General features: G+C 37.6%; 1 protein-coding gene across 3 annotated transcripts in view; it reads right to left on the bottom strand.

The window, feature by feature from the left end:
• The window catches only part of Dcc (DCC netrin 1 receptor), a 791,710-nt gene that overhangs the window by 634,224 nt on the left and 147,312 nt on the right, over positions 1–10,174 (bottom strand). The window lies entirely within an intron of this gene.

Consider the following 10,174-nt stretch of genomic DNA (forward strand, 5'->3'; position numbering starts at 1 on the left):
GATATGACACTCATCAATAAGAACATAAAAATTACATGATCATCTACTCTAAATTGACTGCAATTCCTGATTCGCTTTGATTCAAAACCAATTTCATTGTGCTGCTGAAATTAAAAAAAAAAACAAAACAAAACAAAACAAAACAAAAAACAATGTTGCCCTGATCCTTTAACCTGGATCGCCTACTATTAGAGTGGTGGAACAGGGAGGCTTTCTAAGAATCCAGTACTCGTGTGCTAATAGGGCAACCAAATATGGTTCTTACAGAGGTGCACAGCCCTCCCTGGACTACAGCAGGTTTCTTGAAGCACATAGCCACCTTAAGGCCAAGTCTTGCCTCAGCTGTGCTTCCCTCATTCTCTTTCCTTTTACCTTCTTTTAGATGGAAATTTTGGCCTACTTTAACTTTATCTCTTATCTGAGTTGGAGGACAGTGTTCTAAAATCACTAATAAGAAAATTACATAATAATGTAGACAGAGGTGCTGAAACTGCTAAGCTACTACTGAGGACTCCAGAGAACTCTTTTCAAATAGCTGACTTTTAATAAAATGCTGTTTCAAGAAGGCCCATGAATTTTTTTCAAATAAAATATTAAAATGGTATAATTTTTACATTTTTATAAACTTAGTAAGTGGCTTGATAAAAATAAGTTGGTTGTTATCATGTTTTCTATATTCCTATTTTTATATGTATTTTAGGTAGAATTACATGTAAAACAATCCAATCTCAAATAGACACGTAGCTGTAAAAGGCACATCTTGGTAGACTTTTCAGATACTTGTAGAAATTGTCCTTTAATACTATTCCACATTTCAACAGTTTTTTAACAGTGATTGTAATGTTTAACCTGACACTCTATCAGTAAGCATTCTGTGCAACGGTATAAAAAAATTCAATTCATTGGCTTATCATGTACATTGAAAAAAAATTGGCTTATTGTACATTGAACGGAACTTTTATACATGTATAAAGCCACATCAATCAATGATCATTTGAAATTGTTTGCCATATCAGAAGGGCTTCCAAATATTGAAATATATCATTATGGATATTAAAAAACTCGTGTGTTACTACCACCACCAGTCCCATTAGAAATTACTTTTATTGCTTGAAATCTGTCAAATTTCAGGTAATGCTACTTTTTGAAATTTCTAATTTTAGCTTAGAAGCTTGAGTTTCATTCTTGGCAGGCAAATATGATTTTCCTTGAAGTAAGTAGCTCATGTTTTTCATTTTTAATAGAGTGCCTAACAAGTATCTGAGTCTAAAGAGATATCATTTTCCTGTAGATCGTCCTTTCAAGTCAAACTAATTTTCCATGAAGGAAAATTACAAAAAGGTATTTAGTCCGGTTTGAAGTTCAAATGATCACAGAAGTGTCTACTGTACAAAATGCCTCACACTTTGATATTCTTCACATGCATTTCTCATTTTGACAGAATTTTTTAAAGATAGCAAGTAAAGGGCCAAGATTCAACGAGTTTACTAATTACTGCTGCTTCATCAAAGACATGTTTAGACAACAAGGTGACAAAAATCAACTGAAAGTATAACACTAGTCTTAAAACAGGCTTGACCTCACAGATTTCCCTCAGGGAGTCTGAACATCCATGAATCATTCTTTGGGAACTTGCCAACAGAGTCTGGACAAATCAGTCATCCTGAAATACTCAAGAAGTCAATTTCCTTTCAGTACAGGAACAGTTTGCATCCTTCAAGTAGAGACTGATTTATGACGTCTTCGTCTTTCTCCTCTACTTCTCTTCCCCTTTTCTTCTGCTTCTGACTCTTCTTTTCCTTGTCATTACTATTTTCATTATGGGAAGCCATGTAAAACTTATGTTCATTCGTTCTCTTTCAGCAAGTTTAACCAAAGTTGTTAGCCGGTAGGATCGTATAATGTGACACATTTGCCTTAATTAATATACTCAGAAATAAAAACTCAACCATCACAAGGCGACACACCTTAAAGAGACATAAGAAAGGTATCTAATGAATGTGGGGAGAATAATATTTGAAAGATATTCTCTGAAACAAAGATGCTTTCAGGGATTACAAAGGTCATGTTAGTTCACTGAGATTGGGTGGGAGCATTTCCTTCTTCAGCATTACAAATTTTCTCCAACACATTAGGTTGCCCTCCTTGAGGATGACTTTCATGGCTATGTAAGTCATCCCACAAAAGCCACTACTGAGAGTGGAAAGAAGCTTTCTTTTGTAATTGTCCTACTTCAGGGGCTGAATAGATGGCTCAGTGGTTAAGAGCACTGATTGCTCATGCAGAGGATCCGGGTTTGAGTCCCAGCACAAACACAGTGGCTAAAAACCATCTGTAACATGAATTCCAGATGCCCTCTTCTAACTCTGCAGACATTATATGACATGGGTGCACTTACATTCGTTCAGGCACTCACACTCACACACATAAAATTAAAATAATAATAAAAATAAAAATAAGCTGGGAGTGCAAGCTCACTCCATGATAACTTTTCTTAAATGGGACAGCTTTCCAGAATTATTATTTAAGAACCTCAACATTAACCTTATAGTGATGAATCTGAAGAATAACTGTGGTACAGAAAAATTAAATTATGGATTGCTGGCATCTGTGTCAGCAAGAAAAACATATCCGTTTTCTTAGCTTAGTAACAGTCACCCTCCAAATAACTAGTATTTGCTTTTAATTTTTATGCTTTATAAATGCAAAATTGATTGTTGTATACATTTTGGTGTTCTTAATTAAGTTTCTGCCTCTGTGGACTACCACACACTTTTCCAACTGGAATTGAGGGCTACTGTGGGGTATTCTTTTAATTTTTTTTTTTTATATTTCCTCTCAGACGTAAGAGAAACAAATTAATTTAACTTCAAAGAGTTAGTTTTCTGGTGTCTAACACCCCACCTTCAAGCAAACCTGCCATTCACCTGTGGGCTGTTTAGCTGTTCGCTGAGCTCAGCTTCAGCTGGTACTACGTGTCTCCAAATACCAGCAGACAGATGCTGTTGTATAAGCTCTGAAAAATTCTGTGACAGTCTTTCAAACATTTTCCAAAGATACTTTTAAAAATTGGAAACCAACCTAATCTAGACTGATCGCAAAAACTAGAATGTAGTTAATGGAAATAGAAAACAAAAACAAAAACAAAAGTTTCCATCTGGTTGTAAATCAGGGAGCTTTGAACACAGAAGAAGAAAGTAGACATTTCTTCTACACTCTATGATTCTATCCTTTTCGCCCTTATTTACACTAATTTGGTACTAAAAATGACATTTTGTCTCTGTAAATATTCCTACATCTGTTCATATTTCCTCTTTTTCCATGAGTGCACACTTGCTATTTGTGGTTAGGTTTGGAGGAAGAAGGGAGAACATCTATTCTTGTACTGCCGCATGGCTCTGTCCCTGCTATCTCTCAGGCAAATTTAGTTCGGCAGTTCCATTGTATAGAAGGACTGAAGGAAGTGATTTTTTCTTTTTCAGAATGATTTTAAAAATTTTTGAAGCTGACTTTAGAATTGCAGAAAACAAATGTCACTATGATTTGTAAAAGTTAATTTAAGGAATCTAAAAATCTTCATAATTTACATATGTACATGAAGAGGCATTTAAAACTTTCCAGAAATGTATTGTATTTTTTTTTTTTGAATTCTAACATTTGCTTTTGATAAACAAAACTATCTGGACTATTTCCTATTTAGTCTTGGTTAAATCAACAAGGGGGGACCATAACTTAAGATACTTGCTTCTTTATTCTCCCTGAATAAATTAGTGTTAAACAAAACCAGAAAAGAAAGCAAGCTTCCAAGTGTGTTCACTATTTTTTCTGACACATGCACTGATAAGTTTTAGCTTTGCCTTCTACACACACTTGGGGAAGGGCTTCTGTTCACGTCTGAATCAGAGAAGATTGAACAGTCCTTCAGATCACCCTCACAGGGCTGCTTTCTCTCATGTTTGCAGTACAGGCAACACGACTCGTAGGTTGGTCCTGGTATGCTTGAGAGCAGACAGCTCTTCTTTCCAAGAAATACCCATTCCTCCATCTGAAGGCCAATCACAACACATATTTTTTGCCTTTGATTTATTGGGAAACAATAACTTTTCAGGGAATGGGAGCCAGAAGAAGATAGTACAATCAATATCTAACATTACTCCATGGTCAAGCTGAAAGTAGGAAGATGGACGGATTTGATAATACGTGATCACTGATGAAAACGAAGATAGACACAATTGTATAATAGGCTCCTTAGTATTTTCATTTCCAACTACAAATCTTGGACCTATTATTCCCTCACCTCGTATAACAGTGGGAGAAAAACAATTCTTTAACCAATTAAAATTAAAGCACGGATTGTCCATTTATCTGTAGTGATTAAAGTTATCTTAATAGCATATTAAATATTGTTGCATCCAAAAGGAACGCAATAAACTACATTGAGATATTGGCTATCAGGGTTGTCTCACACTGATTAAAAGACCTTACCTTCTTTGGTTAACTCTAATATAACATGATTTTCTATTCACTCCTGGGCTTTGTGCAGCCCATTTCATGGGGCTTGAAGTTCCCTGTGGTAGAGGGGTACATACTAACATGACTCTTGGTCTGCAATATAAATAATTTACCTTGGGATTTTTTAAGAATATAAACCTACAAAACAATATTAATCTAAACTTGAAACATACCACATATCAAGAGACTGATTTTTGATAATTTATTGTTGTAAGACCGTCATTGCCATACGATTTTTCAGTAATTAGAGTTTCTTTGGCAAACCGAACTCTTAACATGGAGATTAGAAAAGCAGGGTTGTGGTGGAATGTGGAATGAAATTACAAGTGATATACCTGATAGTGAAGACATTTGAAAAGTCAGATCTCACTCCACCTTTGCTCAAACAGGATCTGGAGAGATGGCCCAGGTATTAGGAGCACTTGCTGCAGGTTCGGTTCCCAGCGCCCACACAATGGCTGAGGAGGATCTATAACACCAGCTTAGTAGGAAGGACTTTTACTAATGGACATAATCTGCACTGGCAACCTTCAATTAACCCCAGCAAAGCCATGTTCTTGGGTCTGATGATGGGACGTCTCCTTGGCAACCTCAGTTTGCTACTCCACTGAAAAAGACAATGAATGGATGTGGGTATGCTTGAGAATCGATACATACAAGCAGTGTACCCATCCATTAGAAACCGGAGGCTGTGAAGAATGGTGAACTTGGATGAAAGAGATATTAGGGGTGAGAGGGTGGATGATCTATGGAAATGAGTGTGGAACCGAAGTTAGACTTTGAACAGCTCCAATGAAGCTGGAGAAAACATTTTGAATAAATTATAGGTGTGGTCTGACAGGGGACAGAGTGAGAAACAGAGTTGCAGGGTCAGTTCCATCCTCAGACGTGAGGATACAGACAGCTCCACCTGCACAGGGTGAGGGCACAAGAGAGATCCATGGGCACAGTTCTGGTAGACAGACAGTTTTAACAGATAACTAGGGGAACTCATGTCCTCCAAGTAAGGGCCCACTCTTAAAAACTTATTTTAGGCTTTTATTTCATTCAGGTAATTGTAATGTTGGCATAATTAATAACACCTGCACAGTTTGAAGGATCCACCGCCATCTTCTGGCTTCTGTGGGAAGCTGATGCATGGGTACATTTACTACATGCAGACAAAACAAGGCATACATATAAAATAAACATAAATTAATATGGAAAAATAATAAAAATGATCAGAAACAAAGGACTTAACTGGACATTAATTGCTAATGGCTTTGAAGATAAAATACTAGCAGGTTTATTTCTTTTCTTGTTCCTGTTTTGCCCATGTCCTTAATATCACACAGAGGAAGAAATGACATCAATGGAGAGACATGTATGGAAATAGCAAATGCTTCATGTCCTAGTTTTTTCTTCATTGCTGTGACAAAATACTGACCAATACCAACTTGGGGAGGAAAGGGTTTGTCTTACATCTCCCAGGTCGCAGTTCATCAGGGAGCCCAAGGTAGGAACTCAGGGCAGGAACCTGGAGGCAGGAGCTGGAGAGGAATGCTGCTTACTGGCTTGCTCCCCTGGCCCCTGCTCAGCCTGCTTTCTTATGCAACACAGGCCCACCTGCCCAGGGGTGGCACCACCCACAGTGGGCTGGGCCCTCCCATATCACTCAACAAGAAGATGCCCCTCAGAACGTGGCCACAGGCCAGTCCAATAGAGGCAATTCCCCGATTGAGGCTCCCTCAACCCAGGTGTGTCAAGTTGACACTAAAGCTATCCAGCACACTTCATAAATCTGTCTTTAGACATGAAAAAGGAAATTTGAAAGCTAGACCAATCACGGATAAATAACTACTAATTTGCTTACATACTCATAATCAAAATGAGATAATCATTAGGAAAATAATCTTGACATAAGAATCATATTCTTTAAGACTGAAGGAGTTTCTAAAATGTCAAAATAGTTATAACATCTACTGAGGTCTACAAAATGCACTTGGCCTGTCAAATTTAATCTACACAAGTCTTCCTACAAAATGAGATCTTCTGTCTTCATTGCATAAGATAATGGTTCAAATTAAATAGCTTGTCCTAAATTGTACAAGTAGGAAGTGATGAAACCAAGAATTGTACTGTTTGGTGTCTGGCTCCATGTTCTTATTTATTTATCATACTAATAAATTGGAATACCAACTCCATTTGAGCAGGAACTAGGGAAATGGATTGTGGTAGTCCATATTCAGAGCTTTGCATGCATTCTAGATAAAATACGATATTATACCTAGGAAACCTGGACTCCATATGATTCAAATATAACACAGTAGCAAGTTCATTCTTTTCTAAATACATGTAAGAAAGGGGCATGAGAATAATTTTATTCATTTTAAATCTTTGAAAGGCAAAGTGCGTTCTATTTATAGTAAGTCTGATATGAGAAACAGTGTATCCAAAAGTAGTCTTTTGTAAAAAAGGGAAACTATGGGGAAAAATATCCTTCATTATAGTAATCATGACTATGAGAAAAATATCACATGATACAGTAACTAGATATGATCTTCACTGCTTTGATTCTGTTTTTCTGGGTTATGATTATGTCAGAATATCACTGTAAACTTCAAATATTTCCAACCATCAATTAATATAATCCACTTTAAATGCTAGACACAGGATTCAAGGCTCTCAGTATGTTGAGTTCACAGCCATATTCCATATTTAACACCCTCTGGCATTATACTGAAAAATATGGACTAGAAAAGCAATGACCTCTGAGACTCCAACATGTCCACCTAGGATTGTTTATGTCTACACTTGGAACTTCATGTTTATGTAAATATTTCCTTCCCCAACTTACCTCAGTCATTTCATGAAGTAACATCCTGGCTTGAAGGTAAATTTAAAAAGCAGATATAGTATCATTTGTTCTCTTGATCTTAGCCAGTCTGACTGGGGTAAGATGAAATCTTAAAGTGGTTGTAATTTGTATTTCCCTAATTACTAATGATGTTGAACACCTTTAAGGTGCTTCTTAGCCATCTTTATTTCTTCTTTTGAGAACTCTCTATTCAGCTCCTTAGGCCATCTTTTAATTGAGTTACTGCCTTTCTTGATTGTTTTTTGAGTTCTTTATATATTCTGGATGTTAAACCTCAGTCAGATGTGTTGCTGGTAAAGATTTTCTCCTACTATGATACCAAATGTAGGGTGGGTGTTGGGAAAGGGGAACGCTCATCCGCTGCTAGTGGGGCTGCAAACTGGTTCAACTCTTATGGAAAGGAGGGTGGAGAACCCATAAAAAAACTAAAAATTAACCTACCATTTGACCCAGTTATACCACTCCTTGGCATATACCCAAAGAACTCGTCCTATTGCAGAGACACTTGTACATCCATGTTTGTTGCTGCTCTTTTCACAATAGCTAAGAGATGGAAGCAACCTAAGTGTCCCTCAATTGATGAGTGGATAATGAAAATGTGGTTCATATATACGATGGAGTTTTACTCAGCAGTAAAGAAAGATGAAATCATGAAATTTGCAGGTACTGGATGGTACTAGAAACTGTTATACTAAGTGAAGTAACACAGACTCAGAAAAACAAATGACGTATGTTGTCTTTGGATCCTAGCATCAAATCCTTACAAGTGAATATGTATCCAGACATAACTACAGGAACCAAGATAATGCAAAGGAACCAGAGAGGAAAGGAAAAGAAGGAACCTTAAAGAGAAGAACAGTAGGAAACTGGTGTTACTAAGGGATATATGGATAAAAATGGGGTTATTTTATAGGGAGGGGAGAGAGGGTTATACAAGGAAACAGGGATAAAGGGAAAGAAGGAGCTCAAGAGAGGTGGGACCATAGGAGAAGGGTATTATCAAGGAAGAAATGGGGAGAATGTGTACATTATAAATGGGGAAACCATGGTGGAAGGGTTAGACAATAAGAAAGATAATAATGCCTAGCTAATTTTTCAAATATTTTATTTATTATTTTTATTTCATTTGTATGAATGTATTGCCTGCATTTATGTAAGTGCACCCATGTCATGCAATGCAGCAGAGGTCAGAAGAGGGCTTAGGCTTACCCTGGAACTGGAGTTAAGGTCAGTTCATAGCCACCATGTGGGTGCTGGGAATCGAACCCAGGTCCTCTGCAAGAGCAGTCAGTGCTCTTAACCACTGAGCCGTCTCTCCAGCCCCATGCCTAGCTACTTTAAAAAATGCTAGAGGCAACAATATTAGTCCAACAACCTACTGACAAATTATACAAACAACTAGCTCAAGGAACAAAATATATATGTCTAGTCAAGATTTATCTGAGAACATTTGTTTTTTGCCCAAGTTTATCTATGTAGCGCATGGTAATTAAAAGTACCAGACTGGTGGAACTAACCTTATTGGATGTTTAACAGCCATAGTTTGAGGCCTATACTAATGTAGTCAGAAGGACTTGAAGGACTGGGTGGGTCACCTGTCCTCTTGATCAAGGAGGCCATGGAGACCCCACCAGATGGACTTGAACCAGTGTCCAGTCTACAAAGAGGAGGGTCCAACACAGAGGAATCATTTCCTCCATGCTTCCAAGTGAAGCCAGCCACGGTTGAGCAGGACCTTTGACTTATCTTCACATAGATGGAACTGGTAAAAGAAAGGAGCCAGGGGATCCTCCTAAGCCCATGTGATCCCTGATGAACAGATCCTCAAATGACCTTAAGAGTAAAAATAAATTGGTTAATCTAGGCCAAATGTATGGTCTGGTCTTAAACACCCAAATGGAAATTATAACCAAAATTTAAAGTTATCAGTATAATTCTTTGAGTCCATCTGTATAGCTAAAGGCTACATAAGAAGAAACAATGCCAGACAGCAGATACCTTCCTTTGAGTGTTGGCCAGGGTGGCCCAAGAGACTCCCAGACAGTAACCCAGCATAAAAGTGGGAAAATGAACAGCAGACCCAATCTTATCTAAAGGAATGTTGGCAACTGACTGCTGCTAGATGAGGAAGAGCTGATCTTCCTAAGTAAGGAACTCTAGATAGGCTGACTAGACTCAGTGGATGGACTAACACTGGAGAATGGCTGGGGGCACTGATAACACAGTGGACAGTAACAGGAATGACAGAGTATATTGGCTCGGGGAAGGGGGACTATGGGAGGGATCCATTTGGGATGTGGGTATAAAGATGAATGAGATTGTTTGGGATGTTCTGTATGAAATACACACAAAAATCAATAAAAAAATGAGTTTTATTTGAGGAAGAAGCATAAAAATTTGCTTCACATTAATTCGTAGATATGAAAAACATTACCATTGAAATCTACCTGATGAATTTATATCCACAGTCAGGTTCCAAGGATCTCAGAAAGTAACCAACTATGATTAGTAATAATCAGATATATGGTGATTATAGACACATGTGCAAACATTTAAGTGTTAGCTGCATTAAAAATGAGTTTTTCTGGGGCCTGAGAGATGGCTCAGAAATTAAGAACACTGAATGTTCTTGCAGAAGACCCGGGTTCAAATCGAAGCACCCACATGGCAGCTAATAACTGTCTGTAACTCCAGTTCCAGGGGATCTGACAGCCTCTTCTGTCTTCCGTGGGCATTGCATGACACAGGTGCACTTACCTATATGCAGGCAATACACAATACACATAAAATAAAAATAATAAACAA

The sequence above is a fragment of the Nannospalax galili genome, unplaced genomic scaffold, assembly GCF_000622305.1.
Source record: "Nannospalax galili isolate Female #2095 unplaced genomic scaffold, S.galili_v1.0 scaffold1609, whole genome shotgun sequence".
Classification (NCBI taxonomy): domain Eukaryota; kingdom Metazoa; phylum Chordata; class Mammalia; order Rodentia; family Spalacidae; genus Nannospalax; species Nannospalax galili.